The sequence below is a fragment of the Xyrauchen texanus genome, chromosome 49 (assembly GCF_025860055.1).
Source record: "Xyrauchen texanus isolate HMW12.3.18 chromosome 49, RBS_HiC_50CHRs, whole genome shotgun sequence".
NCBI classification, from domain to species: Eukaryota; Metazoa; Chordata; class Actinopteri; order Cypriniformes; family Catostomidae; genus Xyrauchen; species Xyrauchen texanus.
The window spans coordinates 15,240,128-15,261,571 of NC_068324.1; the positions used below are offsets into that span (position 1 = coordinate 15,240,128).

General features: G+C 38.1%; 1 pseudogene; it reads left to right on the forward strand.

Moving 5' to 3' along the window:
* The first annotated feature begins 7,095 nt into the window (after nucleotides 1-7,095).
* On the forward strand, nucleotides 7,096-20,509 carry LOC127640286 (ubiquitin carboxyl-terminal hydrolase 3-like; annotated as a pseudogene).
* The last annotated feature ends 935 nt before the right edge of the window (nucleotides 20,510-21,444 follow it).

Below are 21,444 nucleotides of genomic sequence, written 5' to 3' on the forward strand. Positions count from 1 at the left end.
GGAGTCTGACCTGGCTCATGTCCTGATCTCACAACCTTTCTCTCAAAACTACTTTACTCTTTACACTTCACTTTCCAATAAAAACAAAATTTAAAAAGCCCAAATGTTTTAAAATGATGAATTTGTATATGCAAACTTTATTTATTGTTAAGTTTTTTATTTTGTATTGTTCACCCAAAAATAAGAATTCTGTCATCATTTACTCACCCACATGTTCTTACCCACATATTTTTATTCCTCCAGTGGCACACAAAAGGAAATGTCCAGCAGAACTTTTATTATATGGTAAAAAAAACATTAAGTGAATGGTGACTGAGGCTAAAATTCTGCTTAGATCTTCTTTTGAGTTCAACAGAAGAAAGAAAGTCTAAACCCTTTTTATTTTGGGGTGAACAAGGATAGATCAACCACAAATGAAAGTTCTCTCATAATTTACTCACCCTCATGCCATCCCAGATATGTATGACTTTCTTTCTTCTGCAGAACACAAATGAAGATTTCTATAAAAATATATCAGCTCTATAGGTCCATACAATGCAAGTGAATGGTGGCCAGAAATTTGAATCTCTAAAAAGCATACAAAGGCAGTATAAAAGTAATCCTTATGACTAAAGTTGTTTAATCCATGTCTTCAGAAGCTATATGACAGGTGTGAGTGAAAAACGGATCAATATTTAAGTCATTTTGTACTATGAATCTCCACCTTTGACTAGCCCCAACCAGTAGGTGAAAACAAAAAAAATAAAAGAAGAATGTGGAAGTGAAAATGTAGATTTATAGTTAAAAAAGGACTTAATTATTTATCTGATTCTCACAAACACCTATCATATCGATTCAGATTTGGATTTAACCACTGGAGTCATAAGGATTACTTTTATGTTACCTTTGTGATTTTTGGTGATTCAAACTTCTGCCCACCATTCACTTGCATTGTATGGACCTAAAGAGCTGAGATATTCTCCTAAACACCTAGTGTGTGTTCATCCCAGCCATCTGGGATGGAATTAGGGTGAGTCAATTCTGAGATAACTTTCATTTTTGGGTGAACTATTCCTTTGAGGACAAAGTCATCAGAGACACATTTTTATATACTTGTAGCAACATAACTAAAACACCCTTATTAATGTCTGGTCTGTGGTTACATAAGAAAAGACCTTATTCACAGCAGCACCATCTTTGATTTTTTGACGTGAATGACAATGAGGCTGTGAGGGATATGTACAGTCTCTTCAATGGGCAGGACTGCAGTTTAAAGTGTTTTTGGATGAACCACTGAAACATTTTTATTTTCACAAACATTCAGTGCACAAAAACTCCAGAGTTGTGGAAAATATGATGTGATCTTTTTACAGCTTTATACTGTGTAGGCAATGGAAGAGATGTTAAAACTATCCCTCACAGCCTCGTTGTCATTCCAATTACAAAATCAAAGATGCTGCTTCTGTGAATAAGGTCTATAGATGAGGCTGACAAGTGACAAATATTTTAGCCATTGTAAGCAACCTGTCAGGCTGTCACACACCTTTTCCAAATGTGATAAATAGAGATGGAGAGGTCCGTAAATCGCCCACTGTAATTAGACGTTACAGAGAATTGCATCATGCACTGTCAGGCCCTGATTTCAGGTGTTAGAGTGCTAGTGGCATGTACTGTAGTTTGGTGGCATATTTATGCAAGGGCATTAACTGCTGAATATCATGCATAATATAAAGGCTCTATAAACATGCACAAAACAACTGATCAAGCACAAAAACTTATACACAGTACATACTGTAGGAGGTACAGTGGACCCAAAAAGTATTTGGACACTTGAGCCCCACTTTAAAATTCTGGATGTCTTTGCATTATATTCTGAAGAAAACATAGGATTTATTTATACATATCAAACAAATAGGCTATGGCACAAACAATTTCAAATGATAAAACAGACATATTGTTCAAATATAGTTTCTGGCTGTCAAACTTAGTGGAACATGTCCACAGTTAATGTGCTGAACTACACCTGTTGCAACTCAAGCAATTGAAAAATATGAAGTTAGTTTGAAGGTTGCAACCAAACAACCAAGACTTTTTTTTAGCTCTGAGAAAAGTTCTAGCACAATTTTTTTGCAGATACCACTCTATCTGATATTCTTTTATCTAATGCAATGCAATTCTAACCAAAGAAACCCAAATACTATTTGGGACCACTGTATCTTGGGATGTGCATGCTCACCTCTGCAGCAATTTGTCCCATTGACAGTGTGTTCTGATCCAGTTAGTAGATTGGAGGCCCAGTGGAAGTGAAGCTGAGCTGCTGAATATCTGTGAGACAGGCTGGATATGTACATGTGAGAGGGTAAAGACAGCTGCACGGTGGATACAAAGAAAAAAAAACAGTTAAAGGTGCACTCAGTAACTTTTTGATTGTGTCATCTTGGACTTAATGTGACACCTAGTGGTGTGGATGCAGCATCATTCAAAATCAATAGTTTTCAATTACAGATGTCATCGTGGAAATTGACTATTCACTATCAGCCATGATACTTTTAATCCTAGAGTGAAGGAGTGAATCACAGAACAGTTACTGAGATTAAGCAAGTAGTATTCAGCTGGTCATGTGATTCTAAAATGGCAGCCCCCGTGAGGGTGACCCTGCCCCATGTAGAATAAAACAGCTTTTATAAGGTTACTGATATGACTAGAGTCCTCATCTCATGTGAGTGGCCATGATTTTATAAATGTTTCAAAATTAAATTCTTTAGGAGTAAAACTTTGTAATGGGGGAAGAAATTACTGAGTGTAACTTTAAGGACTAGCCTCATTCACTTCTGTTGTAACTATGATTTATGTAGTTTGTAGGGACAAGTCTAAATTTGTTTTTTGTGGAAATCAATAATATGCCACAAAAGCTGTAATTGTGGTTAACATTATTGAACCCAGAACATTCCTTCAATATTTATGGATGGGAGATTGTTCAAATCCCTAATTCTAGAGTAATAGTTATTTGTGTTTGACAAATACATTTTCTCAGCTTTGACCTAGAAAGTAAGCTTAAGATGAAAGACTGCTCTACCATTGTGTTTGACGACATGTCTTATAAAACGAATATCCTCAGTTTCTGAGGATTCACTACATCCAGGGGCGTAGATTCCCTCCAATAATCAAAACAAGCAACTACAAGCCCCCCCTCCATATGTAAATGGTTCACACTTCAAACCCCCCCACACACACACACATTATTACATTAAAAGTTGTATACGTTTAACATTGGCTATTGCGTTATGAACTAACATGAACTATGAAGTATATAATAGTATATTTATAAATTAACATTAAATTAATATTAAAACCTTATTATTAAGTCTTACTGTAATAATCTATTTCAATACAGAATCCCCCCCCTTACACTTTATCAACACTTGATAAAGTGTTCTGCCAAAATGCCACCTAGACAAATGTATACGTTTGATCAATTAATAGCAGAAATAATATTAAATTATAGCACACCCCTCCTGTTATTTGAGGTATCATTCATGTGCGTAGCATAAACGGTACAGGACGAGTTACCTTAAAGGAGAACTTTCCCAGAATTTAAATTCTCTCATCATTTTCTCATCCTCATGCCATCTAAGATGTGTATTACTTTTTTCTTCTGCAGAACACAAAGATTTTTAGAAGAATATTTCAGCTCTGTAGGTCCATACAATGCAAGAGCATGGGTGCCTCTGAAGCTCCAAAAAGGATATACAGGCAGCATAAAAGTTACCCATATGAGGCTCAAGACTCCAGTGGTTTAATCTATATCTTCTGAAGCGTTATGATAGGTGTGGGTGAGAAACTGATCAATATTTAATTCCTTTTATTACTATATATTCTCGTCCTTGCCTAGTAGGTGACGATACGCACAAAGAATGTGAAAAAGATGGGAAAGAAAGTCATTCACATCTGGAATGTCACGAGGGAGTAAATGATGAGAGAATTTTCATTTTTGAGTGAACTAGCCTTAAAACTAATATGGGAGGTAAGGGGTTTGTTAACCCTATAGTAAGTATGAGCAATAGTAATAGTCCCATAGCAAACATCAATCAGTACATTTACATACACTTTACAAGTTCGATATCAGTCGGACTAAAACTATAATTCATCAACGCTTTGGTCCAAATGAAATCGTACACTCTTGTACACACTTTTGCGAAGTCGGACTAACAGGTCTAGATAATGTGATTGTAGCTCAACTTCTTCCAGCATGTATACAGTACATGTTAATCAGACCACAATTGACCTAGGAGTTGTGCACATGCTTTAAAAGACAGGCGAAGCATGACTTGTATTTAACTTGTCTGCAACGATGAACAATGAGACAATATGTAAACATGATTTTAAATTAATTGACCAGAAAAACATGAAGTTAATGTGAGTGTTTTTGAAAGTAACCTAAAAGTACTTTTTTACTTTTCATTACAGTGAAACTTTTTCAATAAATTCAGCAGTGAGGTCAGATCTCTGATTACAATTGTAGAGAAGCAATTAGTAATTTATAGCAGATTACATTTTTGAGTTATTTATACACTGGAAAGCAACAACCTAGCAACCACTCAGAACAAACTAGCAACCACATAGCAATGTGTTAAAAGCCAGAGAACCTTGGCAACTGCATAGCATTACTTGCTTAATGAGGGTGGTCAGTTTAATGTTACAATAATGTAATTGTACAATACAGCATATTATAAGGGAAAGTGACTGTACATTTGCACAAAAAGTGAAAATTATATATATATAAAATTAAGTCCTGCTCAACACGCCCCGAGTGGGATTCGAACCGGTGTCAGCCAGCATGGGAGGCGGGTGCAGCCTCTAGCATCAGTCGCTAGTTCATCTCTTGAGGCCAGGAGAGTGAGGTTTACACGTATTGCACAGCTATAACTTACCAGCTTGGTCCTGCTACACATTAAAACAAGCTATACACAGCACAATAACTGAAGCAGAACTCAGGTGTCTCGAGACATGTTTTAAAAGTTGAAGTTCTTTAACTTAACATGGTATCTTAAAAAATTGTGCTCATGCAAGATACTGAAAAACAGCAAAACACAGCACAACCATCAAAGACGTCCATCTAGCGCATAGAAAACTGATAAAATACAGACACATCACATATCACAGACACACACACACACACACACACAGTGAACGTTGCGCACAAGCGCGGCATATCAAGAAATGTATGTATTTTATATATGTGTTATAATATATACGATTTTGTTAATATATCTTCATTAGATATTAATATACAAAATTCAGTAGTCAAAACACAGAACATATAACAGAACATAAGTTGTTTATTTTTACAACATTATGTGCTTATTTTTTATGTGCAATCTTCATCTTTATAACAGAAGATACAATACAACAATCCTTTACCTTTTCATTGTGGTAGGTTATATACAGCTTCCTTTGCTCGTCAAGTGCAAGGTCGATCTGAGATTTTCCAAAGGTTTTCAGTGTAATTTGACACTGGATGTGAGCTGACGACTTTTCATGCTTGGTTAAAGCTGCGGGCAGGTTGTTCAAATCACAATATCCTGCTGAAGTCCAAACGGTCTTACTGGTTGAAAAAAGCAGGCAGGGATAGCAGTACAGCCGCTGATTGTTAGCACAGCCACATAGCCAATCTTTTCTTACATACCAATCAGTTTGAAATGATCGGATAATTTTTGTGCCCTTTTGCTGTACTAGTCAATCTAAGGCTGGCGTAGACCTCCCTCTTGCAAATAACTCATATTTGGAATTAAAATCGAGCTTGGAAAAAATTCTTAATTCCGTGATTACGGCCGGTGCTGTCATTTTGATTTTGAATTTGGCGGGGATTAGGCATGTACGCTAGCTGTGGTGTAATGACGTTAGCTACGCAAATGTCCAGGAATATCTCGATTTTAATTGGTCCATGTCTGATACGTAACGGAGATGATTACGGGCATAACATATTTACGTCAAAAGGCACAGCAGATTTGTGCTTTTTGCCGTACGTGTTAAAGAATACAGGATCGAAGTGCGCATGCGCAACATGGGTTTTCCGCGTGTCGTCTGCAATGAATGGACCGTAAAAGCACTGCTTATTCTACCATTTGTTTTTAGTTGATTATGCGTAACTGCTACATTTGTCATCATAACGTCTAAACAATTGGAATAACACACATATTGCATATATAAATCACAAGAATAAAAAGTAAAAATACAAATACAAGTTTATTATTTAATAAACATTTTATTTTTGAATTTTGGCAGGGTAGGCAGTGCCTAGTTTGCCTACCCAGACCGCACGTCAGTGGACGCAACACACCCGAGATGTCTGTTGCCGGTCGTACGGTCTTTACCTCACAAATATTTAATTACCAACAAGGTTAAAGAGGTGTCCTTTAAACTGTTACACCGTTTTTACCCAGTCAATCTTTATTTAAGAAACATTCTCCCTGAAATAGATCCACTTTGCTACTTCTGTAATGCTGTAGATGAATCTGCCCCTCACATTTTTTGGGAATGTGTCCACGCTGTAGTATTTTGGAGAACATTTTTTTGTTTATACGTACCTCTATTTTAACTAGTTTTTCTTTGCTTTAAAAAGACGTTTTATTTGGTTTTCACAGTTTTGATAACTTAAGTTAATATTTTCTGATTAATCTGTTTATTTTTTATACATAAGTGTAAATTTATGTCTATAAAGCCCCTATTTGCACTTTTTTGTAAAGACTTGAAATATGATTTAAATATTCTTTGTACTTTTCTTTATTAATCCTGTATTGGCCCCTATCTATCATGGCCTCCTAATAATCTCCATCCCTGAATTGGCTACATCACTCTACCATCTCCTCTCCACCAATAGCTGGTGTGTGGTGTGTGGTGGGCGTTCTGGCACACTATGGCTGCCGTCGCATCATCCAGGTGGATGCTGCACTCTGGTGGTGGTTGAGGAGATTCCCCCCTATACTATGTAAAGCACTTTGAGTTTGAGAAAAGCACTATATAAATGTAAGTTGTTGTTGTTGTTGTTGTATTGACTCATCAATATCATGTTTCAAAGCATTTAATGTTTGTTTCCTTCTCTTTTTCATTAGCGAAATGGACTTACAATGGTAAGTAGGATATTTACGTGATTTTTTTATGTTCTCTATTGAACAACTTATTTACAAGAATAGTTCACTCAAAAATGAATATTCTGTCAATAATTTATTCCCCCTCATTCATCCAAACTTTCTTCTGTTGTGAGGAACAGACCAAAATGTTCTCCTGTCCAGCAGAAAATAATCACTAAAATTCACCAAAAATATATTTTCTCATTCTAAAGGTTGTAGTAACTTCCCAGAGGATAGATGGACTTATTAAAGGATAGATTACTACAGTATCATCAATTATATATGTACAGTAATCAATTATTTTATAGGAAAAAATCACTAGAATTCGCCAAAATTATACATCTGTAGATTTTCTCCTTAAATGTATTCTGTTGTTAGAATGGTCTTTAAATGTGTGAACTGTGTGTGTGTGTGTGTGTGTGTGTGTGGAATGAAAAAGGTGGAACATGATCTTGGTAAGCAATTTGACAACATTGTAGTAAATAATTTCAGTGCATCAAAAAGCGTGCTCGTTAAGATACCAGCAGACAATCTAATCCAGCACAAATTGGTGCATAAAAAGTCACCAAAATGAAGTATTTGAACCTCATAATTAAATACATAATGAGTAAATCCATGCTTCGCCAGCCCTTCAGTGTTCTAATTTATTGTTAATAAATCCTGTGAACTGTTCCTCTGCTCTTGGATCTCTTGCTCAAATTTCTTTAGTTCAATACTCTCTAGAATGAGAATGTCATCTGACTCTGTTAAGCATCAAAGTTTGTTGGCTATTTTAAAAAAAGAACGAATAAGCCCTTTGATATGTTATGCCCCAACATCAAGTTTCGCATTCAATGCAAGAAAGAAAAAAACTGCACTGCTCAAGTGATTTCATAGGGTCTTTAAAACCAAGCTAATAGCTTTCAATGAGCAGTTTTGTATTATCATTCATGTTGAACTTCTTGCTGTTTTCCTGCAGTTACAGATGTGATGAATTTGTAGTGAAAGACACAAAACTAAGACAGAGGGTCAGAGAGTATCTTCAGAGTTTGGAAAAGTAAGTTCAAGTCGTATTGACGTTCTAAAAAGGCAATGCAATATAAACAGTAGAGCTGTTCACCCAGACAGCCTCAGAGAAGAGGGTGAGCACATCTCATTCAAAATTGTAATATTACATTTTGTGGATTGGAAGCAATTTTGTAAAAGAAAAATCAAAACTAATTTGACAGATCAATCAAATTTTACAGTCAGTACATTTTTATGCACAATCGAGCCACAGCTTATTTTTGTGTGGTCGAGCAACAGTCTTCATCTGTCCGTCCAAGTACCTTTGCATGCCACAATGAATAATCTAATATTTGAGCACAACGACAAGGCCAATTGATGTCCGATTAATGTGTATCCAAGCTACAATCGCATCATCTGGTTCCGTTTTTCCGACTTTGCAAATATCTGACTGAAGTGTTTACATGACATTTAAAAAAAAAAAAAAGAACAATTATTGTTTTTAGTTCAGTTGAAATGAAACTTCCTAAAGTTATTTGAGTATTATTTACATTGGATTGTGCCTTCAGTTGTACACAATGTTTTTAATTTGTATCTTTTTGCTAGGGTGGACCATTTACTTTACCAATAAGAAAAGGTCAAGCAGATTCATAAATATTTTGCCTCTTGAAACACATTTTTTTTTTTAGAACATAAATGCATGAATATAAAATAAACACAGTTATCATTATTTTAAACAAGTAATTCTACCACTTATTCTGCTCTGTTTCCAACACTGCCAAAGTAAGAGAAAGCTTTATGACAGTTCATCTCCTGACAACAAGCTGAAGAAGAACAATATAAGTGACTTTGACTGAATGGGTGACTCAATATAAGTGTGTGTTATCAATGTTTAATCATTGGAGATCATAAATGTCTTTTAAAAATATCAACTTGTGATGAAAATACTTACCTAACCACATTTTTATATTTAACGTTGCTGTGTGAAATTTCAGTGAGACTAGTGGCACCAAATTGATTTGAAAAAATACCATTTCCAGACAAGTTTTCCTGAACTCTTTCTCCATCTACCATTGGTGGAACAAACAGATAGTCCCTCCCCAAACTCACGGTATTTGTTGAGCCAATGTTGATGTATTGGCCTGGTTGGGATAGAAATAGAAAAATTGCTTCTAGATTTTATAATAGCTTACTTTCTAATGTCTGCTGAAAAACCATAAACTAGTGCATCCAGCTACTTATATTTACAAGTCATAAGTACTTACATTTTTGTATACCTTGTAAATGAAAATGACTGTTTTGCAATGAGCTTTTAAATTAGCAAAGTTGATATGCTCACTTTTTAACTTAAATTTTATATGTGGCATGTATCCATTATTCTTTCTAAATGCGCCCATGCAGGATGGTTCTCTTGCTCTGTGTGCCACGAGTCTGTACAACCTGGGCAACACCTGCTTCATGAATTCTATCTTCCAGTCCCTGAGGTAAGCGCAATCCTCCTAACCCCAGCCAAGGGCAGCTGGTGATGCGTAACCTGGCAGGGTGTGGGCAGCCTGGCTGCTTGATATTGGGTTGCCTCCATACTCTCTCTTGGAGCTTCTGGAACGTGCCGACGGATAGCGGTACCACTGTGGCCAGTGAGCTGGCTGGAATGGAGGTTGGTGGGCAGCCAGGGGATGGATTAGGTCATCTGCTTGCTCCCCACCACCAACCTTACACTGACGGTTAAACCATAGCCAGTGCCTCTGGCCAAATATCACATCCACCACACAGCCACAGAGCTAGTCAGAGGAAACATGACTTTATGTTTTAAGGTACATGCTTTAGGTTACAGAGATTTTGAATGACATATTGTTGTGGCAGCAGTTTGGCAGTAATCTCACCTAATGGACATTATATATGTCATATTTGTATTTTTGTATTAGTTGAATAAACATTCATGTTGTTATTTTGATAACTGCTTTATAATGGCAGAATAAACCTGGATGACTTTCTTCTTTCCATGGAAGACAAAAGGAGAAATTTTGGAAAAATTGAGTTGGTCATTATTTTTCATGCTTTAACAATGACTGCGAACTGGAGCTTTTGAACTTTAAAAACAATACAAAATCACAATAAAATATATTTAATCAAAAGTAAAAAAAAAATTTAATCAAAAGTAACATTTCATATCGAGCTGTTGCTCTATGGCAACATTGTACCATCGTGGAACACAAGTATTACCAAACCATCATATCATCAAGTTATCAGTTCAAAACATTACAATCAGTGTTGTTTCAAGATAAAACAATAAATAAATCACCTTAACCTAATATGCACCTTCTCCTTACAAGCATGCACATAACACACACAAGGACCTGCATGTACACAAGCACATACACACAAAATGTCCTTCCTTACAAATGGGACATCACTGCTTGTGAAAGTTGAAGAAGCAATTCCTCTCAACAGAAAAACACTGGTAGGTAGCACATTTTGATCACTGCACTTTTACAATGCCTGAACAACTTTGGTATTTGGATCACCCTTATCTGATCAATGCAAACAAGCATTGATGGTCATGGATCTACAGGGGTTTTTGGATGCTTTTCAGGTTGTTCTTCCTCACTATGCTGTGATGGTCTCCCCCTTCTCTTCAAGGCCTTTCTCACCACACAGAGTCAGGCTGCATACACCCTTTGGGGGGATGTCACCATCTCTACTGTCTCTCCGGTAGAGGAGCCAGGCCTCAACAACAGCCAGATCAAACATGTGGAAGACCACTCGGTGATACCACTTTTTGGATCGAATCTTTGTTCTGTAGAGGGCGATGAGAGAGTCTAGTAGATCAACCCCTCCATCACTTTGTTGTATATGGGGACAATGCTCAGGCATTTCATCTGGACTGTCTGTTGTCTTCCTTTTTTTGTCCAATCTCATCAAAGTGGTTGTTGGATTCGCTGAGGCAAAGGTGGAGAGGACAGTGACAGCACGATTATCATGCCACTTCACAGCTCTGAGAGCTGAACCCCCGTTATAAATGGTCTCCTTTTCCTCAAAAGCCCCCCTTCCTTTCCTTTTCATGTCTCAATCAGTGGGGAGACAGCATCCAGCCAGACGATTGGTTCTGATTGTGCTAAGGCAGTGGATCTGCCTCTTTTCCAACAGCATCTGCAGGTCAACACCGGAGAACAAGGTGTCGAAGAACAACTTGGGAGATGTTGTCTGGAATGATGCTTGAAAGGGTTAGCACTATGTTGCCACTCGCACCTATGTCAGGCTGCCCATTGCAGGGAGAGATACACGCAGTGTACACCTCAAAGCTGTAGGCTATGCCACTGCTATCAACAAGAACAAAGATTTTATATCCCCAGTGTTTTGGCTTCTTGGGATTGTACTGTTTCATGGGGTTTTCTCCCTTGAATGGGACAATTTTTTCATCCACACAAAGATTTCCATCAATTGGGATTGCTTGGAACTTCTCCATGAGGGATGCCAGCAGTGGGCACACCTTGTACAGCTTGTCATTGGAAACCCAGCCAACCTAGTATGCCTGGTATGGCCTTATGCGATTCCATTATGGTACAATGTTGCCTCAATGCAACATGCAGTTTTTTGTAATGTGCTATAATACATTTGATGATATATAAGGTAAAGTTTTTGAAAATACTTTTTTACTTACCAATGAAGGTGATTTTTTTGTAGACGATTATCTGGACAGAACTTTGTGAAAAATTCACTTTTCGTTGGAGAAAATATGGAGCCATGTGCACATGTGCTGAAAGAGGAACCAAAATAGACCCCTGTGGGTCATGTGACCACTGTTTTTGGATTTTCAGTGGTTACTATTTGAGTTTTCCTCCCTGAGATAGCATTGCCTCATTTAATAAAAAAAACTAATAAAATAGACGGTACCATAGAATCAACCAATTCATTGAAATTATCTGACCCAAATAATGATTAATTTAAGAAAAGGGCATCACTACTTCTTTCATGATTATTAGTGAATACAAATTTAAATGTTAGTTTTTCACACAAAGCAATAGTATAGCTTCAGAAGGATTGTAATATAGTGCACAAGTCTTTTTAACAACAACAACAACAACAACTTATATAACACTTTAATGGGGCTTTCATGTCCTTTTGATGCTTGAATGCTCTAGTCCAATGTTTCCCAACCTTTTTTCTGCCACGGCACACTTTATAGGACTAAAGAATTCTGTGGCACACCACGATCCCACATAGGTTTGGTTCACTGTCCTTTTCTGCATATCGAGGCACCGTTTTATGGTCCGTTCTGCATAACGCGGCAGCTCTTTTTTGCTTATCGCGACCCATTCGTCACGTTTCGCGGCCGACCCGCTCGGTTTTCCCACTGGCCAGTCAGCCCCTGATCGGCCCCAAAGTGCGTTGGCCCACCGGGAAAATGCCCGGTATGCCAGATTGCCAGTCCAGCCCTGCCTGTGCATAATCAAACGCATCAAAGACTGATGCTGAGGCAATTACATTAGATTTTGCGTCTTTGCCACGGACAGACGACTTCTCATGTCAGTTTTAATTTGGTTCTGGAGGCAGAACTCAGTGTCAAGTGCCGCATCGCCCTCCACATGAAAAGAGTTGCAAAAAGCATCACAGAGGGGCGATTTTACAAGTTTGCCGCGTAAAAAAGCGGGAGGTGTTCACAATAAACATTGAAAACATGTATTTGGAAGAGAGAAAAAAGCTTGCAGTTGCTTTGATTGCAGAAAGTAATAAAAGGACTCGTTTAGGTCGAAGCGTTTGCTTGGTGAATTTATATTAGTTCAATAACTGGGGTCTCTGATATTCGTAAACGATAAGGTAATATTAAATTAAAAGAAATTACGAGACATTCAATGTATTTTCACAAATGTGGACAGTTTTTAAATATTTATTGTGTTTAGTACTCTCAAAGACATTATAGGTGAAGCCAAAACGTGTGTGAAAAACACTTTGGTGTGACGTCATTTCATAGATTTCAATGTATTCTGCAGCGCTGACATGAGTCATGTGAGACCCTTAATGTATATAAATATCACTCACTTTTGCACACTAATCATTGCTCTTCACAATCACAAAAGTGACTGATTATGGTTTCAAAATGGAGAATTTCTCCGAAAGGTGAGGAGTTTGGAACGCTGAAATAATATATATATTTTTTTCATGCATTTATTTATTTTGTGGAATTTGATAATTTTCTACGGCACAGCTGACAATCGTACAGTGGTTGGGAAACACTGCTCTAGTCCCTAATAGTGTAGTAACATGGAAAAGTGCAACCAGTACATTCTTCAAAATGTTACCTTTTGTTTTCCATGGAAGATAGAAAATCATGGGTTTGGAGCAACCCGAGGGTAAGTAAATAATGACAGATTTTTATTTTATTTTAGGTGAGGTTGTAGGTTTGTTTTATAGCACGCTCTCATACTGTCTGGACTTGAGTTTGTTTTATGGCCTGGATGAGGACACTACCAAAAAAAAAAAACTGTGCTGTTTTGCTGGCTCAAATCAATGGAAAAGGAAGCCTTGGAAATGTATTTGCAGTATTTTGCCATATTAACAATGTTTGTTCAATTGGGTTTTGTAAAGATATACCAGAAGGTCATAACTCAGAAGGATTCAGGATCAACATTGCCAGTTATTTTAGAGACATTTCTATTTTGTTAAAATCTGTTTTTTGTTACCCTTCCCTGCTTCCCTCTTGTAACATCCAGGTGTTCAGCTGCTATTTCAAGGAGCTGCCCTCAGTGGCCTTATGAAGTGGGAAAACGGCAGGAAAGAGAATGTACCACACTAGGAGCCAAGGGGACAGCAGTGTGTAAGGTTCTCTCCACTGGGTGGCAAGTGGGAGGGATGGGGTCTTTTTTCCTAAAAGAAACGGTAAGAAAAATAAATCTTGTTTTATGGCAAAAGCTTTTATTATCTATATTTATTAATGTGCTCACAATAACATGCTCAAGTCAATAAGTTAAGCTGAAGTTTTAAAATACAATTTAAGACTTTTAAAGACCTTTTTCAAGACCTGAACAAATAAAATGAATACTGTATCCCCATACTAAAACAAAACCACATAATCTCAAAATAAATAATATATCATAGACTCTTTCTTAAACAGGCAGAGGCACACATTCAACATGGCCTTAACATTGCTTATCTGTAAAGCAGGGCAGGATATATACCTTTTTAAAATAAGTTTAAAATACTCAAGACATGTTTTCCACACACACGCGCACATACATATATATATCACATTAAAATTGGTTTGTGTACCATTATATAAATAAATTAAAATTAGAGGTCGACAAATATTGGAATTTGCTGATACATAATGTGTTGAAAGAAAAGCAATTAATCTTCCAATTGTTTTTCAAACAGGTAGCCTGTGTTCTTAGTCTTCCGGTGATGGGGAGGGCCAGACAGTGGCCACAAGAGTCCAAATTAAATTAAATCCCAGATGCATAATTGGGGGAAAAAAGAAAAAAGATTTGATTCATAGCATGAAACTTTTAACATTGAAATACACCAGGGACTCTTATTTTGAAATGTTTGCACTTCACAGTTTCCAGCTGCTCATTCAAACAAATAAGGGAAATAAAATGTGCACTCCCACAATAATCTACAGTATTACAATATAAACAATAAAAAGTAAACATTATCATATTTCATCAACACAATGTCGTCATCATCAACAGATGATCATTAATGATCCTCAATAGCATATAAAGAGCTGATCAGACAGTCTGAATTGGTGAGTGCACTCAACGTTTGCATGTAGTGTCCGCACAGGGCATAACAAATGCAATGATGTTCCACATCTGAATAAAATGGAGGAAGGAAGAAGGCCTGATGGTGAACCACCTGCGCTTTGAAGGGTGTAGTTAGGACCTTGGGTACATAGTCTTCCCTGGGTTTGAAAGTAGCTCTTGAAAGAAGGGGCCAAACTCCAGACATGAACTGTCAACAGATAATGCATGCAGGTATTACTGAGGCCAGAGCCAGCAGTAGTGTGGTCTTAATGTAGAGCATGTGCAAATCATCAGAGTCCAAAGGCTCAAAGGGGGGCCCTGCGAGAGCTTTTAGAACTAAAGTTAAGTCCCAAGTTGGGACTGTAGCCGGCCGAGGTGGGTTTAATCGTCTTGCTCCTTTAAGGAACTTTATGATTAAATCATGCTTGCCTATAGAGGTGCCGGTTTCATGTGCGTGATATGCAGATATATTTGCCACATACACTTTGAGCGTTGACGGGGTGAGTCCTGCATCTAATCGCTCTTGAAGAAATATAAAAATGTCTTGCTTTGTGAGAGACACCAATCAGTAAACACCTACCATTTTAGTGCGTAGATGCGTCTTGTGGACGGTGCTTTGGCTTGTAAAATTGTGTTCATGACTGAACGCATTAGTCCTGGTGTGTGCAGTGTGCCTCATTCTGGGGCCACACATGCAGGTTCCACAGCTGGGGCTGTGGATGCCAGATTGTGCCTTGCACCTGAGAGAGGAGATCCCTCCTCAGTGGTATCTCCCATGGTGAGCTGTACAGCATCTCCATCATTTCCAGAAACTATGGCTGGTTGGGCCATTTCGGTGCAACTAATAGAACCTTTTCCTTGTCCTTTCGGACTTTGCATATGACAGAGTGGATCAGGCATAATGGAGGAAATGCATATTTGCATTTCGCTGGCCATTTGTGTGCCATTGTGTCCGTTCCCAATGGGGCTTGGGACTTGGAATACCAAAGAGGACAGTGGGTATTCTCCACTGAGGCAAATAGATAGATTTCTGCTTTGCCGAATATTTCCCAAATCCTCAGTACTGTTTGAGGATGAAGTCTCCATTCGCCCGGCATCACCCCTTGGTGTGACAATAGGTCCACGCCATAATTCAGGCGGCCTGGGACATATGTCGCTCTCAGGAAGAGGAGATGACGCTCACTCCATAGGAAGTGGTGATGTGTCAGTCTCAACAGTGGCGGTGAATGGCTTCCACCTTGGCGGTTTATATATGCCACAACTATAATGCCAGTTCATTATTTCCGACTGAAAAGCCTTTAAGGCTAGAATTACAGCTGATAGCTCTAGGCGGTTGATATGCCACACCCTTCTTGCACATGGTCGAAATCCACTAATAATTCATCCTGCTCGACCTCGCGGTCCCACCGTACCTCCTCGTGTGAACCCTCGGGTATCACAGAAGTGGCGGGTTGGAGGGCACGAGAGGCTGAAGGGTTCCTCAGAACGAGGGCAATTCATGAGCGAAGTGACTTGAGACTCATGTCCTCACAGTGAAGGCAGTCTGTCTATGCGTGTATATATATATATATATATATATATATATATGTATGTAAAGGGATTAATGGAAAGGAGGAGGCGAGAACCGGCTTGAGAATATAAATAATATTTTAATACGAAACTTAAACAAAAAGACAAACACACAAAGGTGTCGGACAGCTGTCCATTAATATCTCTCTCTCTGTCGCAATGCAGCTTCCAGTCGGCCTTTATCCCTCTCTGAGTCTTGATTAGCCTGATCAGGGGCCGGGTGTGCGAAATCAAGACCCGGCCCTGCCCTCCCTTAATATATATTTATATAATTTATATTTATATCACACAAATACAATTGCTTTTTAAAAGGATACTGTACACCTGCTGATGAGCTGCGGAGTATCAGGATGCTGAGGTCCGTTCACCAGCGAACCGTCAAGCGGCGAGGCAGAGAGATGTTCGCCGGAGCACTGTAGGGGAGAGGAGAGTCTTCTCACTTCCGGCAAGATTCCGTCCGCTGACTCGTGTGTATCGACAGTGAAGGGTAGAGGGCTTTGAGACAAGAGATGATCGCTGTCTCGAAGGAAGAAATTCTGAGGAAATGGTGTCTGTGCACCTGTTTTTGTAGCGGTCAGTTTCGTGCCAAAACAGGCGGGGCTTAAACACCATAGCCAATCTTAGAACATCGCCGTTATTGTAGAGAGGTTTCAAATAGGTAGTGTACAAAGGCACTCCCTATATGGTCCCCAAAATCGCAATGTCTCGTTTCCTTCGTCTCAGGGAACCGAGGTTATGTACATTTAAACTATAATTAATTTTATTAAAACATTATCCAAATTTTGTGAGTTTTTTTCAATAGATTTGAGTTATGTATGAAATAAGCATTAGAATATCTATCAAGAATAGATTCTTGTTGCCTGTAATGTCAATTAAATTGCTTAGATTTCTCTGCTCTATTGTGCAGGTCTCTGGTTGAGGAGTTCAGGAAAACTCTCCATTCACTTTGGCAAGGGAGTCAGACAGCTTTCAGTCCAGATGTGCTTTTTTATGTCATTTGGAAAATAATGCCAAGTTTCAGGTATCACAAAATCCTAAAAACAAAAACTTTTTCCTTCAGTTTGTCATTCTGAGCTTTTCTATGTTATAATGCATAATTGAAATTTAATATAAGTTGATTCATTGAGCCATTTGATCCATTTTTCTCTATTTGCTGTACGGTGGTGATCATTTAATCATCTGTTAAGAAAAGGCATTTGTCTGCGTGCATTAAAACGTTTTAGATGAAGGAGATGTTTAAAGCTAAATATATTCCACTCCTGATAAATGGCTCCTATGCTTTAATCGGATATTCATTGCAGGGGTTACCAGCAGCAGGATGCTCATGAATTTCTCAGTTACTTACTTCATCTCCACCGAGAGCTGCAGGGACACAAGAATGGGCCACCCACTCCTGCCTTGCCTTCTGACCAAACCAAACAGCCCTCAGTGAGCAAATGCTGCATGGACGAGACAACACTTTTCTACTCCTATGTCCTTCTAACCACATCCTTAAAATTTAATATTAGCAGTAGTATGAGTGATGCTTGCAGAACATCATGCCATCCTTAATTACATATATTTTCTCCTAATCTTATCAGCAAAACAGTACACAGATGGTAAGGGGCACATTTCTAAATCGAAGAAGGTCTATCTCAGCAGGGTGCCCCTCCTTCCATATCTCCCCTGCTAGTTGAGCGATTATGTGGGCAGCAGTGAGAAAGATAACTCTTTATGCCACACAGAGGGAAGTCTCTTTCATACTCTGAGACGACTGTTCCCACACTTCCCCACTGCTAGCAGCATAGCCACCCTGTTGTGTTTGTATTAATAGCCGCAGACAGCACGCACCATGCGAGGAAGCCCCCGGACGAGGGCTGAGTGGATTTGTTGGGGTTATTCAAAAGGAAGTGCACTGTTGTGGCGTGCTCAGTGGATTGTGTGGAAAAGAATGGCAGATTAATCCTGCTGTGAATAGACGGACTAGACGTGCATTCACAAAGTCCAGATTCTGAAGTACGAGAACTGTACTCTAGTGGGCTTATCTACCCCTCAAATGCATAGGTTCAAAGATTAAATCTTTGTCATTGTTTGCTATTTAGAATGCTTTAAAGGATACTGCTGACTGTCTTTTAATACAATGTCAGTGGCCTCACTTTAAAGCTTAGAAATGGACCCACAATTATATTATAATTTCTAAAAGAAAATGCATCAATGCTTTTTTTTTTTTTTAAATGGGACCTCCACTTTCATGACATCTTTGTTTGGTGGTGTCCTTCAGAATGAGGCAAACTGCTTGATATGTGAGGCAGAGTCTACACATTTTTACACATTCCTAAGTGAGATGTCAGCACAGCACATTATTGTAACTCTAAAAGCTTTGTCTGCCTTTGTAACCATGGTTACACAAAATCCTGCTCTCCTGCAGATCTTTCGTTGGACATTCCCAGCCAATTCAGAATCAAGACCACAAAAGACCAGCAACCAGGGCCAATGTGCAATTTGAGTGGTAAGAGTTGTAATTAAAAAATATTCAATGGCATAAGTTCATATACGATTGTTCTCTTCTGACACTAAGAGAGTGTGTTCTTTGTACAGATTGACTCTGTAGTTTCACAGACCTAGAGGAACTCGACCAGACAGAACTCTATATGTGTCACAAGTGGAAATAGCGACAACAGTTCACCAAGAAGTTTTGGATTTTGGAAATTGCCCAAGGTGACAGAGTTCAAATATATTATCTTGAAATGAAATATGTTTCATATTGTAATGACAGTCTTATGTGTGATTTCCACCCTACAGGTGCTGAGTTTGCATCTGAAGAGTTTCCACCAGACAGCATTTCTGAGAAATAATGTTGATACATATTTAGAGTTTCCCATGCGTGGCCATGACACGAAAAGCTACTTGTCAGAGGTGTGCAAAGCATTTAATTATTCATTAATTTAATATTACTGTAACTGGAAAGAATAGTTTCAGAAGTTTACACTGTGTCCTAACCAGGTGTAACGCATATGAAATTGTAAATTGAGTGTTTGTCCAAGACGTCTGTGACCATGATAATCAACAAGATATTTTATTGGTCGCTTGGCTTCTGAATTTTATTAGCGATAACTTACAAACCTTTAAAGACAAACCTACCATGTGCTACAAGGTTTTTAATCGACGGTATATATATATATATATATATACACACAGGCATCCACCCCTTCGCCCATTTATCTTTTTGTCTGATTTCAAATACTTTTAAGCTGCAAATGAAAGTTTGTAGTCTTGCAATTCACCTCAGAGCTGATTGGTTTGATTCATGGTTTTTAACTCTTTTTAACGAAGGATTTTATTAAATTCTTAAGGAAAAACTAATGTAAAAAACACTTCTGGAACCAGAAGGGCTGAAAAACTGTACTCTATTATCTTGTGCTCTATTAAACATCAAATATGTTCTGATTGGCTGGTATAATGTGCACAGCATTTTCGCTTTCAGCGTGGGCAAACAATTTACTTGTCTCTGGAAACAAGTTGCACCTCATTAGGACACCTATTATAGGTTTGTTCCATTTCGTATTATAAGTGTACATTTATAGTCATTATAATATTTTTTTCTTTAATAATACTGTCAAATAATTGTGTTTTCACCCTGAAAACAGCTTGCCTGAAAGATGCCTTAATGATGTTGCTGCTGTTGTGGTACATCATGGATCTGGGTAAGTAATATAATAATAAAGAAAAAAAATCTACAGAAATGTTTCACTTGGAGAGAACTGGTATTTATGAATCATTTCCGTTGTCATCTGATAGTTTAGTTCCTCGGTTAGCCACTAGGGGGAGATGGTATATCAGTAGCTCTGGTAAACTTCCCTGTTATTTCAATTCATGTAATCACAGTCTTACAGAATATGAATCTTGTATTACATGGAATTACATTTCCAACTTCTCTCTCACAGCATCGACTCTGGTCATTACAAAGCATACAGACGTCATGAGGGCTGATGGTACCACTTTAACAACAGCACGGACACTCTGGTCAGCGAGGAGGCTGTGCTCAAAGCCAAGGCCTATATCCTGTTCTACACAGAGAAAATCGATCATGATAAGCCAGTCTCAGAAAGTCAATCCAAGCTTTAATAAGACTTACTCTACTGCCTCCAGCTCAGTACACCCATGCACTGATCTCCGATCAGTTACCAAGGACAGTTTATGACCTGAAAAGGCCCTGGGGCCAAATATCTCCAAGGGTAATATTATCTCTTGCATCAGAAAACCTCAGAACAAACCGAACTGCTGCTTACACTTTCACTTGACACATTTCCATTTAATAGATTTCATGTGTCACCAGTATGAGGTTTGTTAGTGATTGAAATGAGAAATGATTCCAAATGTAATTGTTTGTTCATAACGAAAATGGTTGACTCAGACTAACTTGTGAAACCTAGTCTCACCAAGTGTATTTCTGTGTCAGACACGATGGCCTCCTATTCACACCAATGTTCTACTAACTGCTCCAGGAAAATGTATTTCAAGGGATAGTTCACCCAAAAATGAAAATTCTGTCATGATTTACTGTTCCAAACAACATGAAAAGAGAAAAAGTCCAGGGGTTCAGAACAACATAATAAGTATATAATAAAAGTATTTTCAGTTTTGGGTGAGCTATCCCTTTTAACTCCCTTTTTATTGCTTTCATTGTTCTGCTTGTCCTCTGAGCCTGCTGTTCATTGGTCTATGTTGTTGATGGGGGTATTTCCAAGCAAAAACTTGAAATATCTGATTTTATGTGACAATAAAAGTGTAATTTGTACCACAAAGTAGTAGCTAAATCATACACAGCCATTACTTTTGAAGAGAAGGTCCATTATCTCATGTGTTTTGTGTCCTTTTAGCTTGAAAATGTTCGAAATGTACATTTTCTCTCCTTTTAGAATTAAAGGGATGTGGATTGTGCAGAGGTTTGTGCTTCTCTTTTCATTTAGAAAAAATGGTTTGTCTGTATGATATGAAGTTCAGGTCAAATGCAAAATTACTTTCTCCTCAGGTCATCAAATTAGGGAGCATTGCCTCTA